The sequence below is a fragment of the Ochlerotatus camptorhynchus genome, unplaced genomic scaffold, assembly GCF_037179485.1.
Source record: "Ochlerotatus camptorhynchus isolate MF236.1 unplaced genomic scaffold, CSIRO-AGI_Acam_v1.1 ptg000177l, whole genome shotgun sequence".
NCBI lineage: Eukaryota > Metazoa > Arthropoda > Insecta > Diptera > Culicidae > Ochlerotatus > Ochlerotatus camptorhynchus.
Genome location: NW_027040667.1, coordinates 439,054 through 456,686, shown reverse-complemented (window position 1 = coordinate 456,686; position 17,633 = coordinate 439,054). Strand labels below are relative to the sequence as shown.

The 17,633-nt window shown below is 40.3% G+C and overlaps 1 protein-coding gene and 1 pseudogene across 2 annotated transcripts in view; both read left to right on the top strand.

The window, feature by feature from the left end:
- LOC135701820 (calcium/calmodulin-dependent protein kinase kinase 1) overlaps window positions 1-17,633 on the top strand; it is a 540,452-nt gene that overhangs the window by 111,836 nt on the left and 410,983 nt on the right. The gene's annotated exons all lie outside the window — the stretch shown is intronic.
- LOC135701849 (heterogeneous nuclear ribonucleoprotein L-like) lies at window positions 1,571-9,376 on the top strand (annotated as a pseudogene).

The window sequence follows — 17,633 nt, the reverse complement described above, 5'->3', positions numbered from 1 at the left end:
AATAATTCCTTATCAATGATGATGAATAATAATGATAATGTTAAGTTCTGATGGTTTTCGCTTTAAATCCTAATCAATATTATGTGATGAGAAAGTATCTCATGGTCTGAAGGTCATCAGAATAATTTCTGATCATGCAGATTTGATCAGAGGATATTGGAAGGACTTACCATGATTTCTGGGTCAGTTGAGGGTCATCAGAATGAATCTTGATGGGATTAGAAAATATCTGAAGTACTGAAGGTCTTCAGCACAATTCCTGATGAATATGCATAGAGGTGAACATCTTGGTGAGAGAACATCATGAGGATTTCGTTTGATCTTAACACCTTTATGATTTGGATAATTTATGATATTTTGTCAATTCAAGAGTAAATCCAGCACGAAAATTTTAAAGCTTGTCGAAACCGTCGGAATGGGTTTAATCTGTCGTGACGCAAATACAATATGATATGTTCTCATATAACTCTACAGATTTATATAATCAACGGAACTTATTAGAAAACTCAGTAGTACATCGAAACAACTTGAAAGGCTTCATTGAGCCTGTATAATCACAAGACCTCAACTCCAAGAACTTTGAAGAAACTAAGATATTTTGATGAACTTATGTCACAAATGCTGTGATCGCACGAAGACTTTCTTGAGCCTGTAGAACAGCATGATCTAAACTGCAGGATAATTTGGTGAACCTAAAATATTTTGTCACTACAAGCATACATCGCAAATGATATTATGGGGCACGAAGCTCTAGGAACTCAGAAATTAACAAGGATTTCTTGCAATACCTTTTTGACTGCATGATTCTAACTTCAGTCACTTTGGTGAACCTAAATATATATTGCTTTTACAAATTATGCCCCACATGATATGGTGAAGACTCACGTAGCTTTATAAATTGATTAAATTACTCAGGACATTGCACACGACTTTGTTGAAGACGTCAAGATTTTAACTCCAGGATTATTTGGAGATCCCGCCATATTTTGTCATTACAACAATATATCTCACATGATGTTATGGTGCTCCACGAATCTGTTACATCTGTTTAGTAGGGGCATTATAGACTATATTTATGCGCTGTGTACATCCCACCGGATCGAAGTCACGACGTCGAAGTTATGGATGCGCATATTGCCTCAGTCAAAGAGTTGTGCGACAAGACATCTTGTGATGATAAGATCCTAGTCGTACTCGAAGAGTTCGTCCAGTCAAGTAGGAATGTAACCACGACCTAAGTTGCTCAGACGCCCCTAGTCGGGAAAGCTTGCATAACAAAACCTTCTGGTCGATTTTGACGAATGCGGCATGTACTGGTGAAATCCAAAATGTTAGTAGCTACCGATCTACCGGGAATAAATCCATGCTGGTCAGTTGAAATGTAGTTCTTCGAGCGATTCAGGACAAATTCGCTTAAGATGATCTCAAACAGTTTGGACGCTGCCGAAAGACTGGTGATACCTCGATAGTTCTTAATGTCCCGTTTATTACCAGCTTTGAAAAACAGGAAACATATACGACTGCTTCCACAATGTAGAGGAATTTTCCTTGCTCAAAGAATGCATTAAATATGGCTGCTAAAGGTTCTGCTAAGGCAGCTGAGCAACGGCAGAAACCACTGCCGGAATTCCATCTGGACCAGGTGAGAGTGAGGTTTGCAGTCTCCTTGCTGCTGAAAGTACCATATCCCGAGCTACTTCGAATGTGTTCAGTTCTACTAAGTCACTAGGCGTATCAGAGGCAGCAGATTCAGCTTCAACGTCACTTGTCATATTTTTATCGAAGACAGATGCAAAGTGTTTAGCAAACATCTCACACGCTTCGCTTAGAGAAGTGGACTCTTTCCCATCGAGTAGCATGTTGGACGGTATACTCGCATATTTCCTTTTGCTGTTGAAAAAGCTCCAAAAATTTCGGGGGTTACGCCGCAAATTCCACTGGACTCGACGAATGACAAGTGATTTGTACAAGGCACTGTTAAGTTTAATGTAAGCGATACTGGCACGCTTGAAGTCACGCTTCGTGTCAGCTGTTCTGTGACGACGTAGTTTTCTCTGGACTCCGTTACGCTCACGCTTCAGCACTCTAAGCTGAGGAGTACTCCAAGCTGGGAAAATTGGTCGTCTTTTGAGAGGAACATTTGATTCCAACCAATGTTGAATAATGCTACAGAAACTCACAGTCATCTCATCAACATCAATGCATTCAAACACATCGGCCCAGTCTTTATCAAAAAGATACTGCAGTAATGAGACATAATCAATTTTCTTGAAGTCTAGAAGCCCTGCTCTATCATCCACGTTGCCAGCTGGGTGAGATGGCGAGTCAAGTGGAGCAGGTAGCGTGCGGCCAAGTTCGTTTCGGACTGTATTGTTGACTGAGATTAACGGAATCCATTCCATCAACGAGAGCAATACTTGCAGCGGTCAGTGAAGATGATTCGGTGAGGTAGACCCTGTTGTCATCGATTCCCCACTGAAGACGAGGCTGATTATAACCGCCACAAACACCTACGTTTACCAGCACCTCTGGAGTACCTCAGGGAAGTAACCTGGGTCCACTTTTGTTTACGTTATTCATCAACGATGTAGCAGCTTTTTCGGGAGTTAAATGCAAGCTCGTTGTTTATGCAGATGATTTTAAGCTATACGTCATAGTTCACTCGATTGAGGATTGTCATTGTCTTTAAGCTTGCTAGATTTGTTTGTGGATTGGTGTTGTCGCAATAAGCTCATCTTCAGCGTTCCAAAGTGTGCAGTGATGACGTTTCACTAAGAGTTCAATCTTTTACGACTACTGCATTAACAATGTAACGCTTCGCAGAGTAGAACGTATCACTGATCTTGGTGTTCTTTTGGACCCAAAGTTGACCTTCAATCTTTACTATTCCTCGATCATCTCTAAGGAGAATCGTCAACTGGGATTTATTTCGAAGATTGAACGAGATTTCAAAGACCCTCACTGCTTGAAGGCGCTATATTGCTCTTTAGTTCGGCCCATACTTGAAAAATGCATCTGTGGTCTGGTCTCCATATGAGCTAGTGTGGAATCTCCGAATGGAACGTGTTCAGAAAAGATTTTTGAGGTTGGCTTGGCGCAGCCTGCCGTGGCACGATCCAACGAATTTACCACTTTATGTAGACCGATGCATGCTATTGGATCTGGACACATTAGAACACAGAAGAAAAATGCAACAAGCCTTACATGTAGCGAAACTTTTAAATGACGATGTGGACTGCCCTCAACTGCTTTCACAATTAAACTTCCGTGTTCCTCAAAGGATGTTGCGGCAGTCATCCTTACTACAACCAAGATTCCATCGGACTGCATATGCATACCATGAGCCAATGTCTGCGATGGTTCGGGCATTCTCCGCTTTGGAAGAAGCATTTGAATTCGGAGAAACATCGAATAAATTTCGAAACAGATTGAGAAGATTGTGATTATTTTTGTAATCTGTTTATCTGTTGCTTTTTTGTGTATTATCTAAGTTTTAATCATTAAGACAACTGCTATCAGATGAATTACAATAAATAAACAAATCTTGATCAGTCTATAGAACATCTAGATCTGAACTGCAGAATAATTTGGAGAACCCAAGATATTTTGTTAACATACCTGTAAATCACTCATGATGATATGACGTCCCACGAAGCACTACGGATTCGTTCATTAAGTCGTGAGATAGAGCAAAGTTTCATTCAGCAGATAGGAAGACAGGAAGAGTTTTTTAATCAAATTTAACGTATCGTCTATAATCACGCACACCGATTTTCCGCACAGCAGTTGGTCGTATAACTTCCGGGCCCTCGGTTTGACGGATGCGGCTTGTTTTCACTCCGCTTTGGCTTCTTCTGCTTCTTATACATCTTTAGACCCATTCTTGCCTTGACCCGCTGGACGTTACTCTTCGAGGAACCCACTTTTCTAGCCACGTCTCGAACCGAAGCACTTTTCTTGTGAGTGAAAGCTTGCACCATTTTCCGGTCCAGATTTCGGTCAACAGGGTTTGGTTTACATCCAGATTTTTACTTGTCCTGGAAAGTTGCTTCATCACCATACTTCCGAATCGCGTTTCGAACGGCTCCGATGCTAACACCTTCCAATTTTGCTAATTGACTCAGATAAATGTGGGGGATAGTAGGGTTTCTGATCTAATTTAAGTTCTACTTAGCACAACCCGCGCTTTACCTCTCTTTTCTGAACCTGATTAAACAAAAAATGGAATATTTCTATCAAAGATGACTTCTCAATTTATGCACCTTTCCATACGTACCGTTAGATTTGATAAAGAGTCACAAATTTTTGAGATATTGTTTAAAATCTGATACTGCTTCTTGATTCTAAATTCGTTCTACGAGTTTCAATTCCGTCCTAATGCATTGAAACGCCATTAGATTTTCTTCGTCCTACGGATAAACGTAGAAAAAGGGGGTTCGCTAGGAGCGCTTCTTTTGTTTTGAGAACAATGATCGTAAATATTCATACAATGCGCTCTAACAGGATTTATGTTGTAGATAATGAACTAACGCATCTGAACAAACCTTTTATTCAGAGTTGGTTGGAAAGCTAGAGAATGATCTTTAGAAGAGGGTAGGTGGATAGTTCCGTTAGAGTACGGCAGTATGAAAATTGAATAGAAGTTGAAAATGAGCGAAGGGCCATTAAAGCGACAGTTTTCAAGATAGTTACATTCTCTAGCTAATAAATCCTCACACTAAAGCTTCATGTTAGCATTTCCAACCAACTCTGAAAAATCGTTAACTTCGCGTATGAAGTAACATAAAAAACACTTTGAATGAAACCTATTATTGATTTGTGCACGGTGAAATCATGATATTATTGACCTTTTCTGATCGATAGAACGGAAATGGGCGATTATGACGAAGTAGTGCTCTACCCTACACCATTTTTGCACGATCTGTTTGTGCTTTTCTAGAGAAAAGCTTTGCATTGTCACGGAAATGTAAAGAACCGACACTTGCGATACACGAAACTGTTGGTCGAAATGTAAACAATGATTCAGCGTGATAATCATCTGTTTAAACGTCATCTGAAACAAGCAGGGGTGTTCCAAAGTCGTGCTTAGACATTCTGGGACATCCTATATAGTACGTCTCTGTTGAACATGAAAGTATAGGGATCAAAACTCCATAATAATTTGGAAGTCCTTGGGCATCCCAAAAAATTTCGTTCCAAAAAATTTCTTAATTTTTTAATCCTTAGCCGAATTCTATTAAAAGGATAGAAAGTTTCTTAAAATAAGTCTCAGAAAAATTTGGACTGAAATTCTAGGAATATTTTTTTAATTGTTTTATTGTAGTTAGTTTTGTTTTTTAAGAAGAACGTGACATACATAATTGAAGGACCTTTCTTAATTTTATAATATTTGGAACGAAAAATGGTTTATAACTTATTTTTGACACAGTCTTTAATTTAATCATCAATATTAGTATGCTACCTTGAGTAAAAGTTTCTTTATTCAAATTGCCATTCATTTACGTAAATTGAAATTCTATGCAGCCAGATGCGCAATGCAAATAACCGGCGAGAGTTCAAGATGCACTCAGTAAGAGCCGACAGTCAGAAACTACTTAGCACCCAACGGGACTCGTGTGCAAACATCTGTCGATAGAAGTCCCACAAAACGGCTAACACTAGCAACAGAGTAAACAGGCACTATGGATGCAATTTTAATCGAGATGGGTGTACAAGTGTTTCATAAATGCAGCAGGCTGCTGTTGTGTAAACATTCCCGCTCGATCTATGCCTGAGACAGACAAGCAGAAAACTAACACCTCCTTTTACGAGCAGTGTTTATGGCAATATAGAATTCCTTCATCGTTGATGCAATTCTAGACGAACATTTCAAAAGGTCCTAGCTGCTTTGATCGAGTTTTTCATTCGTTAATTACTCAGTTTAAAATACATTTTCTGTTCTGTTTGACGTTCTGGACGCTAGAAGAGACCCTCCTTCATGAAGCTATGTGGCAAAAATAGAACGGTAGCCCTATTAGAAAAAATAGAAATAAATAGAACCAGCCCACAAATGGCTTGGATGGTACCCCGAATACGGCGTTAAGTTCTTTCTTATGGTTATTTTTATTAGGGTGTGGTTATCAAAAGAGGAGATGGGACCTTCTGTAGAGTTTTCTGATTTTTTTTTCCAATACAGTGCTGTGACAGGTTGTATTGGTTATCAAAAGCAACAACAAACGCACCGAGAAATGTAAATCCAAGCGAGTTATAAACAATAGAGAAAATCGACGAAGAGAATCGATCATCGCGTTTACGCCCTTATGTATGCTCACGCCTCGAATTGCTCTTGGTGGTGTTGTTTGTTACTGCTTACGCCTGTTGGTGACAATTACCCGCTCAAATGAGAAATCGTTTGTTCATGTACGCCCACTGCCTGATTTCGGTTTCCAACACTTATTTATACAGCAAGCAGACGAAACGGAAGGATAAATGAAATGAGCAGCACTTTGTTTGTAAGCCGGATCATGTCGAACGTTGCAAAGCAAAGTAGAGCACGGACCCGACATTCGAGCCGGGGAAAGGACTCGTGCATATATTTTCGCTCCAGCGCTAGCCGCATAAGCAAACAGGACAATTTATTGGAGGTGGTACGGTTGTTTGCAGTGAATGTCGAGGGGGGCTACGATCGTATACCTCAATCTTCCTGGTACTTTTCTGTTGTTGTTGATGTTGCCATCTGATTGGGCCACAAGCATACCTGTTTGTTGTACGACTTCCACAAGTTGCAACTACATTCAATTTGTTTGTGTGATACAACTGGGTTGTGATACAACTTCGAACAATATTGGAGGCAATCGATAGGGTTGGAATTGAGTAATTATTTATGAACCTACTAACGGAAATCGATGAAAAATTGATTTCATGGAATTATAAATAGAGGATAGCACATGGCGTTGTTGTCTGCTCGATACATTGCACAGTCGGGCTTTTAAGAACAAAAAGGATTAAAATTGTCTGCCGCTGAAATACCAAATATGGTATACATATATATGAAATATATACTTTCTTAATTGAAAAGCCCAAGAAATCGATCGCGTGAAGTTTTGTGAAAATGACGAGATATAAAAATCGAATATTTACTGAAATTGTTTGATTTATAATAACTGTGTTAAGTGTTTCCTACTATAGACAAGTGTTGCAATATATGGGTGAGAAAAGCGCGGAGAAAATTGTAAACACACTCATTGGAGACTCTAGGCAATTTGACACATTAGAACACCTGGCTATGCTTACCTTGCTAGTGACATTCAGGGAATCGATGCCGCAAATTTTACAATAAATCACGTTTTCCAATTCTTATTTATCTGGTTCAATTTCCTGGAAAACTGCTATAAAAGGCATGCTAAATATACACTTTCACTGAACATAGAGTACGCGGACCTGGTGACCTTTCCTGGGAATTTTTTTTATGTATATAGCTCTATCAATAAATAAAGATTCATTTCCGAATGATGCTTAAAAGAACAGAGATCTTCCAGGAAAAAAGAAACATCCAGTAAAAGGTACCTTTCAACTTTGTCCGGAAGTAGTTTTTTCTGGAAGGAAAAAGCTGACATAATCTGTCCGAAGATCAACATCCAGGAAAAGTAAAAGTGCTTTTGGGACCAGTCGGGCGAAACTTTCAAAGAGAGTTTAGAGAAACTTCCGGAGGAAGTCGGAAGACACTTTCGTGTCGCAAGTCAGTAGGACCCTTGAGGAGGATAATTTGCAAGAATTTCCCGGTTCAGAATAAACTTCTGGAGGAAGTCTGGAAAAATCTCATAGATGCTGTCGGAAGAAGCTTCTGGAGCAAACCAGAAGCATTTCTGGGGGAAGTCAAATTTAAATTCCAGGAGAAATACGGTAGAATTTTCCGGGGAAAATTGGAAGAGCCTTCTTGAAAAAAAATCAGGATGGTCCAAGGGGTGGTCACTCTACACACTTATTTTGCGCCAACTTTTTTCTTAGTGTGCCTCAGTGTGCCGCAGCTGTGCTGACAGTGCCGAGAAGCAATTAAACTGACTTTTGTTTGCTTGTGAATAATGCCTTTTTTGGCAACCCGGTATTTCAACTGTTCTTGGTTTTGTTTTGTTTTTCAATGATTACAAAAACGACAAGGACTCCAGTTGGGACTACACATTAGTACCAGTCGTCTCCAAGGATGGCTGCAACGGACGAGCCCCGTTGCTATACGATCCTACCATCTTCGGCGGAAGGCTGACCCCGTACAACGACCGTCAATCTTTAATCAACCATGGTCCAACACCAACCGGAACACACGTCGGACTGATGAAGGACGCACCGCTGACCCGAAATGGACCAGCCAACTTCATTCAACCGGCACAGCAACAGGGCGCAGTGATGATGGTTTACGGATTTGATAACAACACAGCCAACACCGATAAGCTGTTCAATCTGTTCTGCCTGTACGGAAATGTCAGGATAAAGTTCCTGAAGAGCAAAGAGGGTACCGCCATGGTCCAGATGGGAGACGCCATCGCAGTCGAACCAGTTGAACGCAGCATCTAGCACTTGAACAACATTCCAATCGGAAATGATGGTAGCAAAATTCAGATTGAATTTTCCAAGCAGAACTACTTGTCAGAGTCCACCAACCCCTACACCCTGCCGGACAATTCGATCAGCTTCAAGGACTACAGCGTCTCCAAGAACAATCGCTTCCTTTCGTTGACCCAGGCCAGCAAAAATCGCTTTCTGCCACCGAGCAAGATTCTCCACTCCTTCAATACCCCACCCGTTATATCCGAGGATCTGCTGCTGACTGCATTCACCACCAAAGACTACCACCCGTCGCAAGTGTGAATGTTCCCGCTGAAATCGGAGCGTTCCCGACCGTAGCCGTGGTGGTGAACGCCATCATGAAGTGCAACCACAGCGCGATCGATCACAAAGGCACACAATTCCCGTTCATTATGAAGCTGTGTTTCTTCTCGTCCAAGACGAGAACATCGAAAACATGGGCATGTGCATGGTACCAGCACCTGGCAACTCAATGTCGGCAGCGGCTACGACAATCTCCGTCGTGGGAGCAGCGTCCGGTGGTGTGACGCCCATTTCGGTGACGGGCGGCTGTCTCAAATCCGAACACGATGAACCAATGTAAGATGGAGTCCATGTCCTTAGAAGGAAAGAAAAAGCAACGAAGTAACTCGTTCGTCAGCTCTCACCACACCATCAACAATCATCATCGTCATTGTCAGCACCATCCAAGACCACACATACACACCCCCCATGTAATGTACTTTTCAATTCGTTTCGAGACTACACGGCGGAAGATCGATCTTGATAACATCCACTTATTGAAGGGAAAAAACATTGAAACAATATCAAAGCTAAATTTAAGGCATAGTCCAACCACAGACAAACAGACACATTGAATATTTCTACGCTATAGAGCTACGGCTACACGAATCAGCGATGCAGCTCCCACGGCTGCGGCTGCTTCCAATGCTACTGCTGCTGCTGGTCCGTCTCCTCTAAAATTCGTCAAAAGAATGTTGTAGGAGACGGACCAGCAGCAGCAGCAGCATTAGAAGCAGCCGCAGCCGTGGGAGCTGCATCGCTAGTTCGTGTAGCCGTGGCCGGAAACCTCGGTACGGTCACGATACTGTTATCAGCTGTTCTTTGTCTGGGAGGAAATGTGCCGTCACCGGTGTAACGATTTTGATAACGGAGTGTTGCTATGCAAGCGATTGCCCTGATTTCTTCATGCTGGGTGGTCGGAATGATTGTACGCAGTCTGACGTGAAATGATGTACCTACCCTAATAAAAAAAACCATAAAAGAGAGCTTAACGACGTGTTCGGGGTATCATCCAAACCATTTGTGGAATAGTTTACCCATCCGGGATACAGTTCGTTTATGGGATTTGTTTATAAGGGTAGTTCTGCGCCCTTACTATTCAATTACACACTCATGAGTATTTCTGTTGAACGAGTAAGTCACGTGAAGAACCTGGGTATTATCTTGGACTCACAACTGACGTCAGCCTTCAAATCTTGGGGTTCTTTAGGATACCTAAGGATTTCACTGACGTGTACTGCCTTAAATCGTTATACTGTTCCCTAGTGCAGCTGTTCGGAACCTTTTTTTTCATAATGGAGTTGATCGAATCGAATCAGTTCAACGCAGATTCATTCGCTACGCACTTCGGCGAATACCGTGGTGTGATCCTTTTAGCCTGCCCCTATGAGGAACGTTGTTCGTTAACACTCCTAGACCCCCTCAACACTCGTCGTGACTTTCAGCAGAATCGAGTTGATTGCCCAGCTGTATTGGAACAAATGAACATCAATGTGCAGGCTAGGTCCTTGCGAAACAATCAGATGTTTCGCTTGCCACTTATTAGAACTAACTACGGCATGTGTAGCGCTAGCATCGGTTTTCAAAGATTACTCAATAGAGTTGCATTTGTGTTTGACTTTCACATGTCACGTGAGTTACTGCGACGAAAATTAACCGCTCTACTTTCTTGGAAAACAGATCGTAACGAGTAATGTTTATATTTTAGTATATTATATATTATGTATATGACAGTCAGTAGTGTTAACTAACCATCATTGGGGCGACGAGTCTGTTGATGCGATGATGTAGATAAATAAACAAATAATGGGAATTCCAAGAGAATTCTGACCAGGGGCATCGACACTCATTTGGATGCATTTTTTTCAGTCTAGTAATTACTTGGGATTTTCGGGGGGAAACGTAATTGTTGGGATTTTTTTTGAGTGTGTCGTCTTGACAAAAATAGAGAAGGGATAGGAAAAAACATGGGAATTAATCAGGGAATGGATTGGATGTGAGGGGTGTTAAAAAAATTCTCAACGAACGAAATCAACAGTGCCATTTTGGAGACGAACCAGCCCAGGGCTGAAAGTCTCCTTAATAAAGATATATATATAAAAAAACACAGTGCCGTCGTGCCCTTCGGCACCTTCCATGCTACCATAAACCGATACCTGGTGCTCTTCTCCGTCTAATCGAGCCTTGGCCTTCAGCACATTTGTCATTTTCCCGACGATCTGGGGATCTTTCTGATAGCTTTTTGTTGTTGTTTATTAATTTATTAGATAAGGTTCAATCGAATCAAGCTAACGCGAAGCTAACGCATGTCCACAGGCCTAATAGAAAGATAGGCAGAAAAAGTGTATCATGAAGAATGGTTGCATGCAGGGTTGCTTCCACTCACTTGCTATAGATGAGTGATTTTCGGAGTTTTGAATTCGTTAGATGTTGTAATGGAGATTTGTGTTGTTGGATGCGGGAGGAGATTGGGTGGCGGGTGTTTGACGCATAGAGCCAGTCAATTTCGCTTTCAGAGTGTCGCAGAAAGCGGGTTTATGATTCGTGAGCGCTCGCGATTCGTAGAATCGTTGATTGTGACTGCAAGTGGATCTGGCGGGTTTTGTGTGTCGGGCTTTTTGGCCTCTTCTTGTGTCTAACATGTGCAGAGTATCATTATAGCGTCTAATTGTTTTGAGATTCCTGGTTGCGTGAAGTATATTTGTGAGAATATTTTTTTGAGATTTTGAGTTGTCACGTTTTGTTTGTAGTTTATATTATATTTCTTGCATGTAATTATCGTAAATATTAGTTATTCAATAATAGATAGTTCGTCCATATATTCGTACTTTGACGCGAAGCGCTGTGGATTATAAGATGCTCGATGACCCTGGAGGGATCGATTTAGCTTACTGAGCAGAAAATCATGGATTTAACCCCAAGCTCTTCCACAGCACAATAAATCGCCACCATTATTTGTATATTTGATATTGAACATTAACCTCGGAAACTATATGCAAATATCAAGCGAAAACGTAGTCCTGTATTGTCGCGAAGCGTTATGATTCTGAGATGCTCGATGACCCTGGAGGGATCGTTTTTGCTTACTGAGAAGAAAATCATGGGTTTAATCCCAAGCTCTCCGTCATATCTTTTAAAATTCATGATCACTAAACAAAATGAATATGTTCTTTTGATAGCCGGCTATCGAGAGATTAAATAAACAAATAAACAATACATACTTTTGGTTTCATCGCCAACTTGAGGTGAATCCTAACCGAATACCCTACCCAACCCTCAACTCCGTAGCACTTATGAGGGCATCAACATTTCCTTCCCTATCCTTAGTTATGGTAAAGATGGGCGTGGCCGGGAATAGCGACAGGCATGCTTCTGTTACTCTTGTTTAGATTGGAACCAATGTTTACTCCCCAGCATTATTCCTGACAGTAGTCTAACTGAGAATTTCAGAAGAGACGTGAGTGTCGCTAGTATCCAATCTCCGAAGTATATCATAACAACGCTAACGCTAACGTTAACACTAACGCTAGAACTCTCGCGTCATTTTTCATATAGACCAATCCACATTGATCGATTCTCTTCATCGACTATCTCTTTCTGTTGTCCGAAGAAGTCGTCTCCACTAATATGAAATTTTACAATTTTTGCAATGTGGCATTCGCCTCCTCCACGTTGCGTCCTCCATCTGCATTCCACCGTAGATAGTTCGCAACAACTTCCGTTCGAAAACATTATGGTTGGTCTCCACGAGCATAGTCCCGGTCTCGTGGCCGTAGAGGACCACCGGTCTAATCAGCGTCTTGTAGATAGTCAACTTCGTGCGGTGCCGAATTTTATTCGACCGGAGCATCCTCCGGAGTCCAAAGTAGGCACCATTCCCTGCCATAATGCATCTTTGAATTTCTCTGCTGGTATCATTTTCGGCGGTCACCAGTGAGCCCAAATCTACGAACTCGTCAGCCATCTCGATTTCGTCACCGTCAGTCCAATCCACCAAGCTTCAGCCTTCAGTCTGATGTACGTTTCCGCCATCGTCTCAAATTTCCTTGCCATGATGTCGATGTCATCGGCAAAGCCAAGAAGCTGGATGGACTTCCTGAAGATCATGCCACTCGTGTCTATTCCAGGTCTTCTGATCAAACCTTTTAACGCGATGCTAAATTGCAGACAAGAAAGTACATCACCATGGATTCAAAGGAAGTTCGACGGAAAACAAATCAAGGAAAAAAACCTCCAAGGTTCTTGTGAGTAGAATTCCAAGAGAAGAAGGAGCATCCTGAATGACTTTAGGTAGTGATAAACGTCGCTAGAATTATTTCACAGCCACAGACAGTATATGAGCCAGACAAACGAAATACCTCCCTTCACTTATTAAGTGAGTTAGGCAAAGGAGTGCGCATTTGATTAGTATTGTCGCGATTTATGGACCTCCCGATCAGAAAGGCATAACAAAATTATAACAATTGAAGTTATTTATTAAACAAAAAAGAAAAGTAACAGAACGTGTTATAAACATTGGTTGGTTAGTAGTTAAAATAACAAAACTCATATCAAAAATTCGTCTAGTGGTAACAAAATTACAACAGACTTTGATATGATTATATCAAAATTATTACAAAATTAGACATAATCTTTCGCATTCAAAAATATACATCTATAACAACCGTTGTTATGAATTAGATATAAAATTTGCCATATTTCTGGCAATGGTTATGCCATTGCTTTTTCACTTTATTTGAATCTAAGTCAAATAATTAATTGGAATTCATCAACTGCAGGTCATTTTAATTAATTAAGAGTCACTTTTCTGGCTTGTTTTTCTTTAATATGCCAGAATTTTCTTCATAATGTGTGGTTCTTCATCAGCTAGAGATTTTGCAGCAGCTGGTTTGGCCCCACGATAAATGCGGAGTTTCAACAACCGATCTGAGAGAAAAATAGGTTGTTTTAGTAATTCTGAATGAATGAATGAAAAATTAAGGTTACCCCACTTTTTCCGGCTCAAGTGGAACGCGTTTAATTTTGTTATGGGGTAGTTGAACCCGATGCTTGGTTGCCGTCACTCGTGGTTTTCCACATGGATTGTTAGAGGATCTTCCATCAACTGATGAGATTCCTATGGTGATGGAATTTCATTCATCATCTGGTTCAGAAGCAGAAGGTAGCCAATCTATTTCGGATCGCGGTCGGTAGAGTTTCCCGAGAAAAATCGGAAGGTTTTATACAAGTAGAATTCTTCGAAGGATGCGAAAAACGATGTTCCGGATCGGTATTTATTATCTTATTTATTCAAGGTAGACAAGACTGACAGCATCCTTTCTTTTTTCAGCAGCCTACGAGTTACGATCAATCGGCAAAATTTCATGACAACATTCGTGTCAAAGACATAATGTTTATGGCACTGATTTTTTTTACATAAGGCACAAGCTTACCCAAGGAGGTTTGAAAGACTTTATGAAAATGAAAGCTTTTCCACTTTTACTAATGCTTTCCCAGCTCCGAAAGGGTTTATTTTTGTGTGAATTGTCATTATGGGTATTTCGTCTTCTTGTTCAATAATGACAGCACACTAACAACCTATTTTATTTTAAGATATGAAGCTGCTCCACAACCCGAACCTCTACCCTGTGGAAAACTGTGGATCAATTAAAACGGAGACACCGGTTGTTACTGAATAAATTCGCGATATAAGCCGTTTACGATTTAAACAATCTTTGACAATCAGTCGAAAATCTTATCATTTCTTACTATTTATACACAGATGCCTCTAATGATCGTCACTTAGAAACAGAAAATAGTGTATAAACTTATATTTTGTAGTCATTTATACATATTTTATGCATTGATAGTAATTATAATTGACTTTGATATAATTTTGATATGATGAGAAACTTCGCACAAACCACTTTTCACTAATATTTCAAAATATAACACACGTTGATATAAATATCAAATATTGATATAATTCTGTTATAATTTTGTTATGCCTTTCTGATCGGGCTTCGCTCAATTTCAACTTCCGATCAATTTTTATACTGCCGTATAGCATTTCCTCTCAACGCTGTAATCGTACACTTCACGTATGTAGTTACAAACACTTTGATTGAATGCAATGATTCAAGTTTCAGCTGGCCAAGTTTGGTTAAAATTGGTGTAATGGTTCGTGAGAAAATTTAATAAATTAAAAACAATTTTTGTTAAAGAATTTAATAAGTAGGCGAACGCCATTGAAATTTGTATCCCGAATTAGAAGCCCAAATGAGCCAAACGATAAGTTACGAGAGTAGGAAGACTAGCTTATCACTCCATATCAGTATCTCCTTTAGATCCGATCGCTTCACGATTGCACCTAATAAACCCCGAACTCAATCAGCTAGGGAAGATCTTGATTGGATGGCCCTCTCTAAACCAGTAGTAAATTGAACTCTATCGAAAACAAACAAACACGGCGAATGAGAACGACCCAAATTTGAGTTTCGTTCACTAATAATCGCTAAAAGTGCAGGAACTCAGCGATGAGTAAAATTTGTCTCATGGTTTCCTGTGGAAAACCTAAAAAATCTGCCGGAAAATGAGGAAATTGACGAAAATTTTATTCAGTCTCGGAGTAGTACCAATAGATTGAGTGAATCCAATCTTTACTTTTCTCAAATTCGGGAATTTTTCCCTGGAAAATCCTGGAAAAACATGAGGCAAATTTATTCATCGCTGAGTTCCTGCACTTTTGGCGATTATGAGTGAACTAAACTCAAATTTGGGTCGTTCTCATTCGCCGTAAACTTTCGCGTGTTCCTCACTGTATGGAAGAAAAGTATTCCACTAATTGTGCCGGTAGTTGCCCGGTTTGTTCGGTAGTGGGATTGTTCCTGGAGTGTAACACACCGTATAGTCTCAGCTTCGCTGGCCACTGGTATCGTTCCTGCTGTTTGCTGTGTCCACCGTTGCTTCACTCAGGTTCTCCAACAATTTGTTTTACAAAAACTAGTCTAGACAAGCAAATTTGTGTATCGTCCATCCATTTGCAAAGCACGTCAGATTCCTCGGGGACTCACAGTATCGTTATTTATATATCGTTACATTATAGTCCTATCACAGTGATGCTGTTGTCATTTACCAGATTGTTGGAGACCACGAAACTTGTGATTTTCCACCCCCATATTTAGCACCCACCTTTTTCCGATTATTTATTTACCGCAGTTGAGTTGTGTTTATGCACTGATGGATATATTTATGTTAAGGGGACTCTGTGGTAGAAAACAAACTGAGCACGTGCTCACATAAAACACAAAAGTGTATTTCTCACCGACGACGTGAGCTTTTGGCGAATGACTGCGAGACAAATAGAAATGGGAAACTTTTCCTCTTGTTTCAATTTCGTTTGCATTGGCAGTAATTTTCCCTCCCACAGATTGTTGACGGTATCATCCGTGTAGTGAGAAGAGAGTTCCCCGATTATTACGGTCGCCTCGGGATGCAGGGGAGGGCATAAATTTCCAAACGTGCCCTTACGTTCTCCTTTGTGTATGTCTCCAAAAATAGATTTATCGATTTGTGCCCTCGCTAGGAGAGTAATCGGGTTTCCCTGAAAGGGATGAAATATAAGACTAGAAAAGCATGATTATCCAAACACACGGAGTGGGACGTTTTTAGTTGGGTACTTTCAATTCTGGACCACGGCGCGGGTGGTCATGGTGGTTGAGTTCTGAGAGGGGGTTAGGGATGTACTGTATTGGTTAAAAAAAATGCCCGAAACATAATCTTTCCAGTTTTTTAGAGATCAATATTTATATCATAATACAAAAATCTGATGGCGCTTACCAACCATGATATTACAGGTTCTATTAATCGTTAATTGACCGTCTGGTACAGGGTAGCCTTCCTTAATGGTTTTGCTCTTACTGTTGGTATCCATTTCATTTCGTATATTGATAAGGCCCTTTTCCCACAACCGGCAACCATTTGGAATATATAAAGAGTTTTAATTTTATAGATTTTAAACAAGTAAAAGTACTAAGAGCCAAAAAACGATTGTACAGACCAACCGCAGTCCTACGTCAACCGTCCGTTAGTGCCCCTAGGCACAGACTCTTCTTCTTTTTACTGATCTTCAAACCTATCAGAAGTTTTCTTGAAGTTCTTGTAAAGTTACTGAAACATTCTTGAAGTTAATAGAACTGTCATGAAGTTCATCAAGTTCACGAAATTTTCTTGAAGTTTACGCAACTACCCTGACGTTCTCAGCACTTAAAGACTGTACTCGAAAAAGGTGAGACACACACTAATGATCGCCGTGTAGTGGTAAGCGTGATTACTTCACCCCAGCAGGCCTGGGTTCAATCCCAGTTGGTGCCGCCGGGATTTTTTTTTTTTTTTTTTTTGTTAATTACTTTATTTGTACAGGCTCAATCGAATAAACTTTACAGAGCCAAGTTATCATTTTCTTTATACATTATAAATGTCTTAAATCTAAAATTAAAGGATTGGAACCGATTACTCGCGGTCTTCTCGAGGTTAGTGGATGACAATTGTTTGGATCGGGAGAGGGAAAAGGAAATTAGGAATAAGATTTTTGATTCAAAAATGTTACTATTTCTAAAACATATACTTAATCCTATCGACGTTATATCAACTCTGTAATTATACAATTATTACAGAAACAAATCTACAAAAAAAAATACACACACATATACAAAACACAAACTAAACACAAGGTTAATCAAACTTACAATCTATGGTTAATATTCTTCAAGAAAACATATATGAGTTGCATAAACTCCAGATCACGTCTAGCC